The sequence below is a fragment of the Nomascus leucogenys genome, chromosome 13, assembly GCF_006542625.1.
Source record: "Nomascus leucogenys isolate Asia chromosome 13, Asia_NLE_v1, whole genome shotgun sequence".
In the NCBI taxonomy this organism is placed as follows: domain Eukaryota; kingdom Metazoa; phylum Chordata; class Mammalia; order Primates; family Hylobatidae; genus Nomascus; species Nomascus leucogenys.
The window spans coordinates 85,754,716-85,775,069 of record NC_044393.1 but is presented as its reverse complement, the minus strand read 5'-3'; the positions used below and the strand labels follow the sequence as shown (position 1 = coordinate 85,775,069).

Here is a 20,354-nt window from a genome sequence, read left to right as displayed (position 1 = left end):
CTCTTTAGCTCTAATAATATTTGCTTTATATATCTGGCTGCTTCAGTGTCACATGTCTATATGTTTACAATTGTTACATCCTCTTGTGAATTCACCCCTTTACCATTAGATAATGCCATTCTTTTTCTCTTTTTATAGTTTTTGTCTTAAAACTAATTTGATTCTGATATAAGTAAAGCTACTCCTCTATTTTGGTTTTCATTGACATGAAGTTTATTTTTCCATCCCTTTATTTTATTTTCAGTCTATATGTGTGTGTCTTTATAGGTGAAGTTTGTTTCTTGTAGGCAAAAGATCACTGGGTCTTGTTTTTCTATCCATTCAGCTACTCTATATATTTTGATGGGAAGGTTTAGTCCATTTGTACTCAATGTTATTATTGATAAGTAAGGACTTACTCCTGCCATTTTGTTATGTGTTTTCTGGTTGTTGTGTGGTCTTCTCTTCCTCCTTTCTTTTCTTCATTTCTGTCTTCTTTTTAGTGAAGGTGATTTTCTCTGGTGGTGTGCTTTACTTTCTTGCTTTTCATTTGTTGTGTATCCGTTGTACGTTTTTTGATTTGAGGTTACCATGAGGCTTGCAAATCACTATAGTGTTCTGATAACAATTAACATTTATTGCATAAACAAACTTTCAAGAAAAGTAAAACTGATAAAGACTCTGCACTTTAACTTTGTCCCCTTGCTTTTTAACTTTTTGTTGTTTCTATTTACATTCCTTTGTGTAGCTGTTAGTCAAACTTGGTGTTCCTGCTGGAGGAATAATCAGTGAAGCCCTCTATTTGGCCACATTTCTCTGCACCTCCAAACAGTTATTTCTTGGTTATGCTTTTGCAGGTTGATTGTGATGATTCTGTTTGAGGTTGCAGGTATGCAGAAGGCTGGGAAACCTCTGCTCCATATATTTTATATTCTAGGGTTCAGGCTGCAGGACTAATAGATAGCTAAGGTATATTCTTCTCATGGAAATAACATAATCACCAAGAGGACAACTCAACCTGAACAAGCACATTTAAAATCTCTACCTATGTCAATGTCATGCCAGTTAATGTACCACTGGCCAAAGTAAGTCACTTGGCCAAGCCCAAATCAAGGAACAGGATGGTACACTCTCTACATCATAAAGTCACAGAACATTCTATTATATAGTTTTACAGAGAAGAGAACTTGGATCATAATTCAATATAGTACATAGTGCTATATTCTTCATTTCCCAAATTACTAATTTTTATAGCTACCTCTCTATATGATATCAGTTTTCATTATTTCTGCTATCCCAACCATTTTTTTTCCCAATGAGCATTAATCGGGGATTTTAGAATTCAGTGCTATACCTGGATAGGACACTTAATGTGAATGGAACCTGTAAGTTTATCATTTTTATTTTCATAGAAGTGAATTATCTCATTTACTGACTGGACTGACATTATTTCATATTTCTTTATTCTAGATGCTTTCAGATTTTATTTACAAAACGAAGGGGGTCATCTATTCTCTGTCTCTCTTGTTTACCTCACATATTTGCCATTTATTTGTGGTAAGAACATTTAAAACCCACTCCTTTAGCAATTGTCAAGTGTACAATACATAATTATTAACTAATTCCCCATGTTATAAAATAGATATCTTGAACTTACTCCTTTTCTCTAACTAAAATTTAGTATACTTTGACCAATATCTGAAAACTATAAAACATCAATAAAAGAAACATACGATTATATGCCATAAACAATGAGGATAAACTCTGAGAAATGCATCATTAGGTGATTTTGTCCTTTTGTGAACATCACAGAGTGAACTTGCACAAACCTACTGGTACATACAGCCTACTATACACCTAGCTATTTTGTACAGCCTATTGCTCCTAGGCTACAAACATTTACAGCATGCTATGGTACTGAATGTTGTAAGCAATTGTAACACAATGGTAAGTATATTCTTTTGTGAACATATCTAAACATAAAAAGATACAGTAAAATTATGGTATAAAAGATAAAAGTGCTATACCTGAATAGGACACTTAACATGAATGGAGCCTGTAGGACAAGAAGTCACCCTGAGTGAGTGGTCAGTGAATGTGAAATCCTAGAACATTACTGTTTACCACTGTAGACTTTATAAACACCATACACTTAGGGTATGCTAAATTTATATGAACTTACATAAACTATTTCTTTGTTCAATGATAAATTGACCTTAGCTTACTGCAACTTTATTTTATAAACATTTTAAATTTTTAAAATCTTTTTGACACTTAACACAGCCTCACAACCTAAAGCAGAAATTGTATAGCTGAACAAAAAATATTTTTTCTTTATATAAGCTTTTTCCTATTTCTTTAGAAAATATATATATAAGGACCAGGCATGGTGGCTCATGCCTGTAATCCCAGCACTTTAGAAGGCCAATGTGGGAGGATCACTTGAGGCCAGAAGTTCAATCACTTGGCCAGCATAGCAAGAACCCATCTCTACAAATGTTTTTCAAAAAAGAAAAAAGGAAAAAATTTAAAAACTATATATATAGTTTTATATATATGTGTATATGTGTATATATACACATGCACATATATATGTGTATATGTGTACATATACATGTGTATACGTGTATATATACAGTATACGTGTATATATACACATGCACATATACACGTGTATATGTGTATATATATGTATACGTGTATATACACATATACACGTATACACATATATGTATATATACATACGTATGTATATATACACATACACTATATATACATGTATATACATACACATACACTATACATGTATATACATACACACATATATATACACACATACATGTATATGTGTGTATATATGTATATACATATTTAAAAAGTATATATACTTTATATATGATATATATCAAATATGCATATATGAAGTATATATAAAGTATATATGTGTGTATATATAAAGTATATATATATCAATATATATAAAGTGTATATATATCAAATATATATAAAGGATAAAGGATATATAAAGTATATATTTTTATATATATGATATATATCTATATATAAAGCATATATACACATATGTACATCTATGTATATATGTATATACACAATGTACATATATGCATATACACACGTGTACATATGTGTGTATAGACACGTGTACATATGTGTGTATAGACACATGTACATGTGTGTATACACACATATATACATACACATATATACATGTATATATGTCTATATATACATATTTAGAAAGTATATATACACTTGAAGTGTAGATATATACTTTTAAAATATACTTTATACTATATAAATTTTAAAGTATATGTACTTTATATGATATATATATCAAATATGCATATATGAAGTATATATAAAGTATATATGTGTGTATATATAAAGTATATATATATCAAATATATATAAAGTGTATATATATCAAATATATATATAAAGGATAAAAGATATATAAAGTATATATTTTTATATATATGATGTATATCAAATATATATAAAGTATATATACTTTATATATACACATATGTATATATGTACATATGTGTATATATATACACACATCTATATATACACATAAGTACATATATGTATATACATATATACATGTATACACATATATACACACATACATGTATACATGTATATATGTGTATATACATGTATACATGTATATATGTGTATATATACATATTTAAAAAGTATATATATACTTAAAGTGTATATGTATACTTTTAAAGTATATATACTTTATACTATATAAATTTTAAAGTATATGTACTTTATATATGTGTGTGTATAAAGTGTAAAGTATATATACTTTATATATACATATTTGATATATATCATATATGATATATATCATATATAAAATATATATGTGTGTATATATAAAGTATGCTTTATATATCTTTATATATATCAAATATATTTATAAAGTATATATACTTTATATATGATATATACATATGTATATATGTACATATGTGTATATATGTATATATACACACATATATACATATCATGTATATATACACATATCGTGTATATATATACACATATATACACATATCGTGTATATATACACATATATACACATATACATGTATATATATACACATTCACATATACACATACATATATACATATACATGTATATATGTGTATATATACATATATACACATGATATATATATATCAAATATATAAAGTATATATACTCTATATACACATATATAAAGTATATATGCTTTATATATACTTTATATATATACACATATATAAAGTACATATACTTTAAAGTTTATATAGTATGAAATTTATACTAAAGTGTATATACACACATATATATAAAGTACATATACTTTAAAATTTAAAAAGTATATATATGTATGTGTGTGTGTATATATATATATACATATATATATATAGAGAGAGAGAGACTGACTCTCGCTCTGTCACGCAGGCTGGAGTACAATGGCACAATCTTGGCTCACTGGAGGCTCAGCCTCCAGGCTCAAGTGATTTTCCCACCATATCTTCCCAAGTAGCTAGGACCACAGGTGGGCACCATGATGCCCAGCTACTTTTTATTTTTTGTAGAAATGGGGTCTCACTATGTTGCCCAGGCTTGTCTTGAACTCCAGGGCTCAAGTGATCCACCCACCTAGGTCTCCCAAACTGCTCGGATTACAGGCATGAGCTACTGAGCCCAGCCTATACATTTTTTTCTTCACTTTTATACTTTTTTATTATAAACTAAGACACAAACACACACATTAGTCTAGGCCTACACAGGGTAAGCATCATCATTATCATTGTCTTCCACTTTCACATCTTGTCCCACTAAAAGATCTTCAAGGACAATAACACATATTGAGATGTGATTTCCTATGATAACAATGACTTCTTCTGAAAGGCCTCTGGAAGGACTTACCTGGGGTTGTTTTACAGGTAATACTTCTTTATAAGTAGGAGTACATGCTAAATAAGAATAAAAAGTATAGTATAGTAAATACATAAACTAGTAACATAGTCATTTATTATCATTAGCAAATATGTATTGTGCATAATTGTATGTGCTATGCCTGTATATGATTGTTAGCAAGTGCAGTGAATTGTTTTACACCAGAATCATGACAAACATGTGCGTAATACATTGCTCTACAACATAATGAAAGCTATGATACCATTAGGTGATAATTTTCACCTCTATTATAATCTTATGGGACCACTGTAGTATATGAGGTCCATTCCTCCTTGACCAAAGTGGTATGGAGCACATGACTGTAAAAGAAAAAATATCCCATGTTCATGGATTGAAAGGATTAATGTTAAAATGCCCATACTACCCAAAGCAATCTACAGATTCAATGCAATCTTTATCAAAATATCAATGGGATTCTTCACAGAAACAGAAAAAAAATCATAAAATTCATATAGAACATAAAAAGACCTTGACTAGCTAAAGCAATCCTGAGCAAAAAGAACAAAGCTGGAGGTATCACATTACCTGACTTCAAAATATGCTACAAAACCATAGTAACTTAAACAACATGGTATTGGCATAAACCAATGGAAGAGAATATAGAGCTCAGAAATAAATCCATGCATTTATGTGTAACTGATGTTTAACAAAGTTGCCAAGAATACATAATGGGGAAAGAACAGTCTCTTCTATATATAATGTTGGGGGAACTGGATATCCTTGTGCAGAAAAATAAAATTGGACCCTTATGGAGTCACGTTTTATACAAAAATCAACTCAAAATGGATTAAAGAATTAAACACAAAACTATAAAATTACTAGAAGAAAACATATAGAAAATGCTCATGTCATTGGTCTGGGCAATGATGTTTTTGGACATGTCCTCGAGACACAGGCTACAAAAGCAAAAATAGACAAGTGATGTTGAATCAAACAAAAAAAAAATCAATAGGCTCAAAAACGATCTACATAATGAGAGAAAATACGTGCAAGCCATGCATGTGATAGCAGTTAGTATCCAAATATACAAGGAACTCAAACAACTCAATAGCAATAATTATGGCAAAGGACCTAAATAGATATTTATCAAAAAATGACAATATAAATTGCCATGAGATATATGATAAAATGCTAAACATCACTAATCATTAGGAAAATGCAAATTATTACCACAATGAGATAGCAACTCATGCCTGTTAGCATGGCTATCATCAAAAAGTCAAAAGATAAGAAGTATTGGTAAAGATGTGGAGAAACGGAAACCTTGTATTATTTCCATACATGAAAACTGCTTATGAGAACATAAATTTGTACAGCCATTATGGGAAACACGATGGTGGTTCCTTAGAAAATTAAAACTAGAATTACCAAATGATCCTGCAATTCCACTATTTGCGTGTATATATATATATACGCAATTGTGTGTATATATATATATACATGCAATTCCACTATTGCATGTATATATATATATATATATATATGCAATTCCACTATTGAGTGTATATATATATATACACGCAATTCCACTATTGCGTGTATTTATATATATATATACACGCAATTCCACTATTGCGTGTATTTATATATATATATATACACGCAATTCCACTATTGCGTGTATTTATATATATATACACGCAATTCCACTATTGCGTGTATTTATATATATATACACGCAATTCCACTATTGCGTGTATTTATATATATATATATACACGCAATTCCTCTATTGCGTGTATTTATATATATATACACGCAATTCCACTATTGCGTGTATTTATATATATATACACACAATTCCACTATTGCGTGTATTTATATATATATACACGCAATGCAATTCCACTATTGCGTGTATATATATATGTGTGTGTATATATAGACACACACAATTCCACTATTGCGTCTATATATATACACACGCAATTCCACTATTGCGTATATATTATACACAAAGAAAATGGAATTAGCACATTGAAGAGATATCTGCACTCTCATAATCTGCAACATTATTCACAATAGCTTAAGATATGGAATAAATCTATCCGTGAACATAAATGAAAAAAAGAAAATGTGCCATATATATACACAATGGAACACTATTCAGCCATGTAAAAAGAAGGAAATCCTGTCATTTGCAACAACATGGATAAACCTGGAGGGCATTATGTTAAATGAAATAAGCCAGGCACAGAAAGATGACAAATATTCATGGCATGATGTCACTCATAGGCGGAATCTAAAAAAGTTAAAATCATAGGAGCAGAGTGTAGAGGGGAGGTTACCAGTATTTAGAGACTGGTAGGAGGAGGAGGGTGAGAGAAGTGTATTAGTTCAAGGATACAAAATTTTAATTAGAGGGGAGGAATAAGTTCAAGATATCAATTGTATAACATAATGACGATAGTTAATAACAATGTATTATACTTGAAAATTGCTAAGAGAATACATTTTGTGTTTCTCAGCACAAAACAATGACAAATATGTGAGGTAATGGATATGTTAATGAGCTTGATTTAGCCATTCTATCTTATCCTATGCTATTCTGTTTTATTCTTGCTCATCTTTCCTCATAAAATATATATGCCCTGGGGACCCCAGTCTGAACCACAGCTTATTATGGTGGCTCATGGCTATTTTTCCATGGGAATATAATGCTGTGGACTCATTCTCTGTGTCAAACTTCAACCTTTTTAACGTTCTCAGTTACCCTTTATCTGTGTCCTCTTCTGCTGTTACTCTCCCATGACAACAACAAAATAAATCAGGCTGTAGAATTGAGGTATAGTCAGTAATTTTTTAAAAAATAAAATATATAACATTAATATATTTACTTTTATGTCATGTTTATAATATTTTACAGACAGTTGACCATTAAACAGCACAGGTTTGAACTGCGTGGATCCACTTATATGCATACGTGCATTTTCTCCTGACTCGGCAACCCCTGAGACAGCAAGACCAATCACTCCTCTTTGACTTCCTCCTCATTTTACTCAATGTGAAGACCACCAGGATGAAGACCTTTATGATGATCCACTTCCACTTAATAAATAGTACAGATATATTTCTTATTATTTTCTTTATAACACTTTTTCTCTAGCTTACTTTATTGTAAATATACAGTATACAATACATATACAAAATACATGTTAATCAACTGTTTATGTTATTAGTACGGCTTCTGGTCAACAGTAGCCTATTAGTAGTTACATTTTGGGGGAGTCAAAAGTTACACACAAAGTTTTGAGTGTGCATGGGGTTAGAGTCCCTAACTTTCATGTTGTCCAAGGGTCAAGTGTATAATGTTTATTTAAGCAGAGACTTATTTTAGTGTATTTAAATTTTTGGTCACAGATTTTTCAACTTCTGTGGGTAGGTAATGAGCCAAGGCTCTAATTCTTTTTTTTTTTTGTGGGGAGCCTTAAGCCTGGATTTGGGTCACATTATATAAGGATGCTATTAATTTAAGTAGTAGAGCAGCAGGCTATGATTGACTTTGTTGAGTTCCAGGTCCTGTAAGTACATGGCTTCCGATAGAGTTTCCGTTCTCTTCCTGGTCAATGGAGATGCTCACCTTGAGCATGGCCATATATTTTATAATAGTTTTTTTAAAAAACATATCTATCATCATTGCAATAAATTACAAATATAGAATAAAGCAATATCCTTACATCATTCTACTATTTTGAAATATGTCAATTGTCATTATATATACATTTAAAGAAACACATGCACACACACACATCACAGTATTGAGCTTTTCAATGTTGTATCTTTGCAAGCAGACCCTCACCATTGGGCATGCAAGTGTGTATGTAGGCATAGTGGTGCTAGCAGCACTACTGGTCTTAAAAAGTGTTATTGAATTTTAATACTTAAAAAATACCTTTCATTTTTGTACAATATATATTGACCATTTTACTAAATATCACATTTCACAAAAGATCTTAGCTAATTGCAATAATAGATTTAACAAGAATATAAAGTATAATATGCTTTTAAAGGATGACAATGTAATTTCAAGCTCTTTTAGAAACTAATTTTGCAGCAGATGTTTGCATATAATGTGCTAATTTCAAATGGTGCTTATTTAATTCTTGGAGGAAGCTATGTCAATTATTCTCCATTTGGAGAAGCTGTATGTCCCTTAGAATAACCCCAAGTATCTCAGAGCCTTTTAAAAAATAATGTCGTATGTTTTAAAGATATTTCAACCATTTTTAGCAGACTCGGTAGCTAAACTCAAAAAGTAGCAATGTAATGGAAAGAGAACACATTTTAATGCTAAGCAAATCTGTGATCTGAAACCTACCTTCTATTATTTTCTAATTGTTTGAACTTAGGCAAAATTAACTTCTCTGGGTCTAATTCTTAACATATTTTTAAGGGGAGATAACAATGGCTATCTAATTTGTAGAACTTTGAGTGGTTTAATTGAGATAATGAGTATAAATTTCATTATATGGGACTGGCACAGAATTGATGTTCAATATGTGTTAGTTTCAGTTCTATTTATCCAACATCTGTGAGATTTTATCCTAAAATGTAAATGTGACGATTATGTTCATCTCCATCCAGTCAGCCTTAATGAGTAAGATTATGCTTACCAGCTCTTGTATCCCTTCATGTCAGAACAATAAAAGCTGGATCAAAAATAGATTTTACTTGCTTATGTGTGCATATGTGTTTCCATTTCCTATTGCAACTTTAAAAAAAAAGGGGGTGGTATTTATGTGATAATAGCTTGTGGAAAACAATGAAAACAATGTAATTATTTAGTCATTCTGAAACATGGCCCAGGAGGTAGTTTTCTGCTTACATAGGCTCTACAAATAGATAACTCCATAATGAACTTTTATTCTACAGAGGGATTTTATACCTCTATCATATTAAATATAGCAAATGCCAAATGGAACTAAAGAGATGAAAAAAAAATTCAATACATTTGTTTTCAATCTAAACTCACTCCTGAAGTGCATTGGGACAGGATCTGAGATATTTTGCCAGAAGTCATTTTCCTTCTTAGAGTCTTACAGACACTATGTCTTGCCGTGCATATTTGCGCTTCTTTGTGAGATTACCATCCGTTTTGAAGATACAAATTAGGTAGAGAATGCTTGAGTAGAAAATGCTGAAAGTATTATTCCAAGGCCAATAATTTAAGGTAGAATGTAGCAAAAATATCCTATAGGAAAACACACACACCCACACTTCCATACCCACACTCACAGACTTGTAATGAGAAGCCCTGGATTCAAATCCCCTTTTCAACTCTTCGTTCTCATATGATTATGAACAAGTTAGTTTTCATTTACCCTACATCACACAACTAGTTAATGTATGTCCTGCTCCGAATGTGGTGCCTGACACAGAGACACAGAGTAGGTACTCACTAAATATCTGTAGGATGAAAGAATGAGTTTAAGATCAAAATGGATCTCTGCAACAGGAGTCAAAATTCGGTTTCATCACTCCTAGAATACAGAATTTTTATTGTCTAACAATACTTATCACATGGTAGGTACTGAAACAAGTAAGTTACCCTCTGTCCCTTGAGTAAGTAATGTTATACAAGAAATAATCTCCTAAAGGAAGTGTAGGCAGTTTCTGTGATGGATGGATGAATTTAAGTTTCCAAATACCAGAGACAGGGTTTGTTCACGTGCATGTCTCCTGTCCCTAATATTTAGATTATCCAAAGAGTAGGTCAATAGGGATTAGTAAATAAAACATGAAAGTAAATGGTTCCATTGAAGTAATTTTAATTATTTTGTTATTTAGTTGAAGCTTCTTGATTTTCATTTGCAAGAAACTTAGGAAAACACTTAGAAAATCTGAGCACGAAATAACCGAAATAACTATAAAATTCAATGTGTTTGTCAAGCATTCTTACGTCTTGTGCTATAGTAGGTGCTAATGAAGTACATTTAATAAAACACCACTGAAAATTACCTTCCCACTCAGAAACTGCTGTTGGGAAGGTAAAATGATTCAGCCACTTTGGAAAAGACTAGCAATTTCCCAAATGATTAAACATAGAGATATCATGTGATCCAGCAATTTCAGTCCTAAGTATTTACCCAAAATAAATAAATACCTATGTCCACACAAAAACTTGTGCATGAATAAACACATTATTTATAACAGCCCAATAGGAAAAACAATCTAATGCCCATCAATTGATAAATTGATAATTCATACATAGAATATTATGTTGCAAAAAAGGAAATGAATTACTGATACATGCCGCAACCTGAACAAATTTTGGAACATTATGATAGTTGAAAGAAGTCTGTTACAAAGGACCACATATTGTATGTGTCCATTTATAGGAAATGTCCAGAATAGGGAAATTTATGGAAACAGAAAGTAATATTACTCAGAGTAGGAGTTGAGAGGCGTATTAGAATGGTTTGGAGACTGGGGCTGGGGTGGTGGTGAAAGCTAAGGGATGTGGAGTTTCTTTCTTGGGGTAATAAAATGTTTAAAATTGATTGTGACAATGCATGTGCAACTCTGTAAGTACATTAAAGGACATTGAATTATACACTGAATGAGTGAATTGTATGTAAATTACATCTTAATAAATTTGTGAAAATAAATAAAGCATGATGTCTGCCCCTAAGGAGGTATCAGGTGAGAGTGACATTCTAACAAATAAATTACAATGACTCCTGTTACAGAGATCCATTTTGATCTTAAACTCATTCTTTCACCCTACAGATATTTAGTGAGTGCCTACTCTGTGTCTCTGTGTCAGGCACCGTATTAGGAGCAGGACGTACATTAACTAGTTGTGTGATGTAGGGTAAATTAACCCCTGAGTGCTTTGCTGACTGAAGGCATTCAACTAGAAGGTTTTTCAGTTCCTCTTTGCTCTAAAATTATTTTTTTCATTATCCTACAATTAACCTAATAATTATTCTTCCTATATATTTTAGAGTACAGAATGGGGGTGAAGAGTATAGGGTTTGAAATATGATATAGCTGAGAGCGAATGCACATCCTATTATTTACCAGAAAGGTGTTTGGGACCTGGGAAAATTTTCTATAAACCTTATTTAACTCATCTATAGAAGAAGGAAATAGAATGGCCTCTTAATGTTGTTTTGAGGATAAAATAACATTTTATATTAAAAAACACCAGAACCACACAATGTGTTCACTAATTAGACATGATTATTGTTGATCTCCAGTAGATGCACTCATATAAAGCAGGCTGCTCAACATAGTTGGTATTAAAATTCTCTTTTTAAATATTTTTCTTATTTTTAATCTTTGTGGAACATACTAGATGCATATATTTATGGGGTATGTGAGATATTTTGGTACAGGCACGCAATACATAATAATCACATTGTGGAAAATTGGCTGTCCATCTCCTCAAGCATTTATAAATCTCTCATGTTACCAGTCCAATTATACTCTTTTAGTTATTTTAAAATGACAAATTGTTATTTACTATAGTCCCCCTGTTGTGCTATAAAATACTGTCTTACTCATTCTTTTTATTTTTTGTGCCCATTAACCATCCCCAAATTCTCCCTGACCCTCACCCACTACTGTTCACAGCCTCTGGTAACCATCTTCTATTCTCTATCTCCATGAGTTCTATTGTTTTAATTTCTATCTCCTATAAATAAGAACATGCAAAGCTTGTCTTTTTGTGCCTGGCTTATTTCACTTAACATAATGACCTCCAGTTGCATCCGTGTTGTTGCAAATTACAGAATCTCATTATTTTTTATGACTGAATAGTACTCCATTGGGTATAAGCATTTCATTTTCTTTATCCATTCCTCTGTTAATGGACACTTAGGTTGCTTCCAAATCTTGGCTATTGTGAATTGGGCTACAGTAAACATGGGAGTGCAAATATCTCTTCAGTATACTGATTTCCTTTATTTTGGGTATGTAACCAGCAGTGGGATTGCTGTATAATATGATAGTTCTATTTTTAGGTTTTTGAGGAACGTCCAAACTATTCTTCATAGTGGTTGTACTAGTTTACATTCCTACCGATGGCATACAAGGGCTCCCTTTTCTCCACACCCTCACTGGCATCCTCACCAGCATTTGTTATTGACTGTATTTTTTTTTTTTATAAAAGCCATTTAACTGAGGTATGATGATATATCATTGTAGTTTTAATTTGCATTTCTCTGATGATCATTGATGTTGAGCACTTTGTCATATGCTTATTTGCCATTTTTATGTTTCTTTTGAGAAATGTCTACTCAAATATTTTGCCCATTTTAAAATCAGATTATTAGATTTTTGTTTCTATTGAGTTGTTTGAGCTCCTTATGTATTATCCTTATTTATCCCTGGTCTGATGGGTAGTTTGCAATATTTTCTCTCATTCTGCAGGTTGTATCTTCACTTTGTTGATTATTTCCTTTGCTGTATGGAAGCTTTTTAACTTCGTGTAACCCTATTTGTCCATTTTTGCTTTGGTTGTCTGTGCTCATGGGATATTACTCAAGAAATCTTTGCCAATCCAATGTCCTGGAGATTTTCCCCAGTGTTCTCTTGTAGTAGTTTCATAGTGTGTAGTCTTAGATTTCAGTCTTTAATTCATTTTGACTTGACTTTCATATATTGTAAAAGATAGGGGTCAAATTTCATCCTTCTACATATAGATATCTAGTTTTTCCAACACCACTTATTGAATAGATTGTTTTTCCCCTGGTGTATGTTCTTGGCACTTTTGTCAAAAATGAGTTCACTGTAGTTTGTTCCTGGGTTCTCTATTCTATTCCAATGGTCTGTTTTTATGCCATTGTCTGTTTTTATGCCAGTATCATGCTGTTCTTGTTACTATAGTTCTGTAGTATAATTTGAAGTCAGGTAATGTGATTCTTCCAGTTGTTTTCTTTTTGCTTAGGGGAGCTTTGGGTATTCTGGGTCTTTTGTGGTTTCACATATATTTTAGGGTTTTTTTTCTATTTATTTGAAGAATGTCATCAGTATTTTGATATGGATTCCATTGAATCTGAAGATTGCCTTGGGTAGTATGGATATTTTAACAATATTGATTCTTTCATCCATTGACATGGACAATCTTTCCATTTTTGTGTGTGTGTCCTCTTCAATTTCTTTCATCAGTATTTTATACTTTTCATTGTAGAGATCTTTCATTTCTTTGTTTAAAATATTTCCTAGGTAATTTATTTGATGTGTGGCTATTATAAATGGGATTACCTTTTTGATTTTTCAGATTGGTCACTGTTCACATATAGAAATGCTACTGATTTTTGTATGTTGACTTTTGTATCCTGAAACTTTACTGAATTTATCATTTCTAAAAGTTTTTTTTAGTACAGTCTTTATGTTTTTTCAAATAAAAGATCATATTATCTGCAAACTAGAATAATTTGACTTCTTCCATTTCAGTTTGGATGCATTTCATTTCTTTCTCTTGTCTGATTGCTCTAGATAAGACTTCTAGTAACATGTCTAATAACTGGTGAAAGTGGACATCCTTGTTGTGCTCCAGATCTCAGTGGAAAGGCTTTCAGTTTTTTTTTTTCATTCAGTATGATATTAGCTATGGGTCTGTCATATATGGCTTTTATTGTGTTGAGGTATATTCCTTCCACAACCAGTTTTTTAAGAGTTTTTATCATGAAGGGATGTTGAATTTTATCAAATGTTTTTTCATCATCAATTGAAATAATCATATGTTTTTTGTGACTCATTCTGTAGATATGCTGCATCACTTTGAATGATTTGTGTCTGTTGAACCATTCTTGCATCCTTGGGAAAAAAAATCCCACTTAGTTATGATGAATGGTCTTTTAAATGTGTTGTTGAGGCCAGGTGTGCTGGCTCACGAGTGTAATTCCAGCACTTTGGGAGGCTGAGGCGGGTGGATCACTAGAGGCCAGGAGTTTGAGACCAGCATGGTCAAAATGGTGAAACCCCGTATCTACTAAAAATACAAAAATTAGCCGGGCATGGTGGCATGCACCTGTAATCCCAGCTACTCGAGAGGCTGAAGCAGGAGAATCACTTGAACCTGGGAGGCTCACCTGCAGTGAACTGAGATCATGCCACTGCATTCCAGCCTGGGTGACAGAGCAAGACATGGTCTCAAAAAAAAAAAAATTATATTGTTGAATTCAGTTTGCTAATACTTTGTTAAGGATTTTCCCATGTATATTCATCAGAGATATTGGCATTTAGTTTTCTTTTTTTTTTGTTTGTTTGTCTTTGTCTAGATGTGGTATTAGGGTAATACTGACCTCACAGAATGAGTATGGAAGTAATTTCTACCTCCTCTATGTTTCAGAACAGTTTGAGTAGATTGGTATTAGTTCTTCTTTAAATGTTTGGTAGAATTCAGTAGTGAATCCATTAGGCTTTTCTTTACTGGGAGATATTTTATCATGGTTTTGATCTCCTTCCTTGTTATTGATCCATTCAGGTTTTGAGTTTTTTCATGGCTCAATCTTGGTAGGTTGTATGCCTCTAGGAATTTGTCCATTGCATCTACATTTTCTAATTTATTGGCATATAGTTATTCAGAGTAGCCATTAACAACCCTTTAAATTTCACTCATATCAGTTGTAATGTCTCCTTTTTTTATTTCTTGTTTTATTTGGTCTTTGCCCTTTTTTTTCTTGGCTGGGCAAGGTGGCTCATGCCTGTAATCCCAGCACTTTGGGAGGCCAAGGTGGTGGATCACCTAAGGTCAGGAGTTCGAGACCAGCCTGACCAACATGGAGAAACCCTGTCTCTACTAAAAATACAAAAAATTAGCCGGGCATGGTGGCACATGCCTGTAATCTCCGCTACTCAGGAGGCTGAGGCAGGAGAATCACTTGAACCCGGGAGGTGGAGGTTGTAGTGAGCTGAGATCACACCATTGCACTCCAGCCTGGGCAACAAGAACAAAATTCTGTCCCCCCACTCCAAAAAAGAAAAAAAAAAGAAAAAATATTCTATAAACATCTATTATATCTATTTGTTCTATAGTGCAGATTAAGTCAGGTGTTTCTTTGTTGATTTTCTGTCTGGAAAATCAATCCACTGCTGAAATTGTGGTGTTGAAGTCTCCCACTCTTACGGTATTAGGGCTTATCTCTCTTTCTAGCTCTAATAGTATTTGCTTTATATATCTCAGTGCTCCAGTGTTGGGTACGTGTTCATTTAAAATAGTTATGTTGTCTTGCTGAATTGACAACTTTATCATTATATAATGACAATTTTTGTCTCTCTATAGATTTGTTTTAAAATCCATTGTGTCTGATATAAGTATAGCTACTTTTGCTCTTTTTTGGTTAACATTGGCATGGCATATCTCTTTCCATCCCTCTATCTTTAGTCTATATGTATATGTGGAGGTGAAATGTGTTTCTTGTAGGCAACAGATCACTGGGTATTTTTTTTTAATCTATTCAGCCACCTAAGTCTTTTGATTGGACAGTTTTGTTTATTAACATTCAGTGTTATTATTGATCAGTTGGAACTTACTCTTGCTATTTTGTTATTTGTTTTCTGATTGCTTTGTCATCTTCTCCTCCTTTCCTTCCTTCTTGTCTTCCTTTTGGTAAAGGTAATTTTCTGATAGTATGCTTTGATTTATTGCTTTTTGTGTATGTGTATCCACTGTGTATTTTTCAATTTGAGGTTACTGTAAGGCTTGAAGGTGCTATTTTATAACCCATTAAACTGATGACAACTTGACACTGATTGCATGAACAAACATGAGTAAAGAAAACTAATAAAAACTCTACACTTTAACTTCATCTCCCTACATTTTAACTTTTTGTTGTTTCTATTTATGTCTTATTGTACTATTATCTATGCTTTGAAAAGTTGTTGTAGTTATTATTTTTGATTGGTTCATCATTTAGTCTTCCTACTAAAGTCAAGAGAAGTTTACACATGACAATTACAGGGTTATACTAATTGTGTTTTTCTCTGTGCTTACCATTATCTGTGAGTTTTGTACCTTCAGGTGATTTCTTCTTGCTCGTTAATATCTTTTTCTTTCAGACTGAAGATCTCCCTTTAGCATTTCTTGTAGGACAGGTCTGGTGTTAATAAAATCACTCAGCTTTTGTTTGTCTGGCAAGGTCTTTTATTTCTTCATCACACTTAAAGGATATTTTCACCAAGTATAGTGTTCCAGGTTAAAAGTTTTTTTTCCTTCCACTCTTTAAATATGACATACCGCTCTCTCCTGGCCTGTAAATTTTCCACTGAAAAGTCTGCTGACAGATGTATTGGAGCTCCTTTGTATGTTATTTGTTTCTTTTCTTTTGCTGCTTTTAGAATCCTTTCTTTTGGTGTTTTAGACATGAAGTCCTTGCCCATGCCTATGTCCCGAATTGTATTGCCTAGGTTTTCTTCTAGGGTTTTTATGGTTTTAGGTCTAACATTTAAGTCTTTAATCCATCTTGAATTAATTTTTGTATAAGGTGTAAGGAAGGGATCCAGTTTCAGCTTTCTACATATGGCTAGCCAGTTTTCCCAGCACCATTTGTTAAATAGGGAATCCTTTCCATTATTCACAAAGACTTGGAACCAACCCAAATGTCCAACAGTGATAGACTGGATTAAGAAAATGTGGCACCTATACACCACAGAATACTATGCAGCCATAAAAAACGATGAGTTCATGTCCTTTGTAGGGACATGGATGAAGCTGGAAACCATCATTCTCAGCTAACTATCGCAGGGACAAAAAAACCAAACACCACGTGTTCTCACTCATAGGTGGGAATCGAACAATGAGAACACTTGGACACAGGAAGGGGAACATCAGACACTGGGGCCTGTTCTGGGGTGTGGGGAGCGGGGAGGGATAGCATTAGGAGATATATCTAATGTAAATGATGAGTTAATGGATGCAGCACACCAACATGGCACATGTATACATATGTAACAAACCTGCATGTTGTGCCCATGTACCCTAGAACTTAAAGTATAATAAAAATATATATATTTTAAAAAATCCTTTCTTTATCCTTGAACTTTGGGAGTGTGATTATTAAATGCCTTGAGGTAGTCTTCTTTAGATTAAATCTGCTTGTTGTTCTATAGCCTCCTTGTACTTGAATGTTGATGTCTTTCTTTTTTTTTTTTTTTCTCCCAAGACTAAACCAGGAAGAAGTTGAATCTCTGAATAGACCAATAACAGGCTCTGAAATTGTGGCAATAATCAATAGCTTACCAACCAAAAAGAGTCCAGGACCTGATGGATTCACAGCCGAATTCTACCAGAGGTACAAGGAGGAACTGGTACCATTCCTTCTGAAACTATTCCAATCGATAGAAAAAGAGGGAATCCTCCCTAACACATTTTATGAGGCCAGCATCATCCTGATACCAAAGCCTGGCAGAGACATAACCAAAAAAGAGAATTTCATATTTGCATCAATGTTCATCCTTGATGAACATTGATGCAAATATCCTCAATAAAATACTGACAAACCAAATCCAGCAGCACATCAAAAAGCTTATCCACCATGATCAAGTGGGCTTCATCCCTGGGATGCAAGGCTGGTTCAACATACGCAAATCAATAAATGTAATCCAGCATATAAACAGAACCAAAGACAAAAACCACATGATTATCTCAATAGATGCAGAAAAGGCCTTTGACAAAATTCAACAACCCTTCATGCTAAAACCTCTCAATAAATTAGGTATTGATGGGACGTATCTCAAAATAATAAGAGCTATCTATGACAAACCCACAGCCAATATCATACTGAATGGGCAAAAACTGGAAGCATTCCCTCTGAAAACTGGCACAAGACAGGGATGCCCTCTCTCACCACTCCTATTCAACATAGTGCTGGAAGTTCTGGCCAGGGCAATCAGGCAGGAGAAGGAAATAAAGGGTATTCAATTAGGAAAAGAGGAAGTCAAATTGTCCCTGCTTGCAGATGACATGATTGTATATCTAGAAAACCCCATCGTCTCAGCCCAAAATCTCCTTAAGCTGATTAGCAACTTCAGCAAAGTCTCAGGATACAAAATCAATGTACAAAAATCACAAGCATTCTTGTACACCAATCACAGACAAACAGAGAGCCAAATCATGAGTGAACTCCCATTCACAATTGCTTCAAAGAGAATAAAATACCTAGGAATCCAACTTACAAGGGATGTGAAGGACCTCTTCAAGGAGAACTACAAACCACTGCTCAATGAAATAAAAGAGGATACAAACAAATGGAAGAACATTCCATGCTCATGGATTGGAAGAATCAATATCGTGAAAATGGCCATACTGCCCAAGGTAATTTATAGATTCAATGCCACCCCATCAAGCTACCAATGACTTTCTTTACAGAATTGGAAAAAAACTACTTTAAAGTTCATATGGAACCAAAAAAGAGCCCACATCGCCAAGTCAATCCTAAGCCAAAAGAACAAAGCTGGAGGCATCACACTACCTGACTTCAAACTATACTACAAGGCTACAGTAACCAAAACAGCATGGTACTGGTACCACAACAGAGACATAGATCAATGGAACAGAACAGAGCTCTCAGAAATAATGCCGCATATCTACAACTATCTGATCTTTGACAAACCTGATGTCTTTCTTTGGGTTTGGAAGTTCTCTGATATTATTCCTTTGGATAAACTTTCTTCTCTTATCTCTTTTTCTATGTCTTGTTGAAGGCCAATAACTCTCGGATTTGCCCTTTTGAGGCTATTTTCTAATGTTGTAGACATGCTTCATTTTTTTCCATACTTTTTTCTGTCTCCTCTGACTGTGTATTTTCACATAACCTGTCTTTGAGCTCAGTAATTATTTATTCTGCACCATCTATTCTGCTATTAGGAGACTCTGATGCATTCTTCAGCATGTCACTTGCATTTTTTAACTCCAGAATTTCTGCTTGATTCTTTTTAATTATTTCAATCTCTTTGTTAAATTTATCTGATAGGATTCTAAATTTCTTCTCTGTTTTATCTTGAATTTCTTTGCATTTCCTCAAAACAGCTATTTTGAAATCTCTCTCTGAAATGTCATATATCTTTGTTTCTCCAGGATTGGTCCCTGGTGCCTCATTTAGTTCATTTGGTGACATCATGTTTTTCTGGATGGGGTTGACGCTTATAGATGTTTTTTGGTGTCTGTGCATTGAAGAGTTGGATATTTATTGTAGTCTTCAGAATTGTGGCTTTTTTGTGCCTGTTCTTTTTGGCAAGGCTTTCCAGGTATTCAAAGCGACTTAGGCCTCAAGTCCAATAATGCTGTGGTTTTTGCAGACTTGTAGAGGTACTGCCTTGGTGGTCTCTTATAAAAGCGAGAGGAATTCTCTGCATTACCAGGCGAAGACTCTTGTTTCCTTATTTCCTCCCAAACATACTAAGTCAGTCAGTCTCTCTC

General features: G+C 33.1%; 1 long non-coding RNA gene across 1 annotated transcript in view; it reads left to right on the top strand.

Moving 5' to 3' along the window:
- The window catches only part of LOC115838005, a 263,290-nt gene extending 253,638 nt beyond the window's left edge, over positions 1-9,652 (top strand). Inside the window, exon 3 of the long non-coding RNA XR_004033070.1 lies at positions 7,854-9,652. This is a non-coding gene — a long non-coding RNA (uncharacterized LOC115838005). The remainder of the gene's footprint in view (positions 1-7,853) is intronic.
- The last annotated feature ends 10,702 nt before the right edge of the window (positions 9,653-20,354 follow it).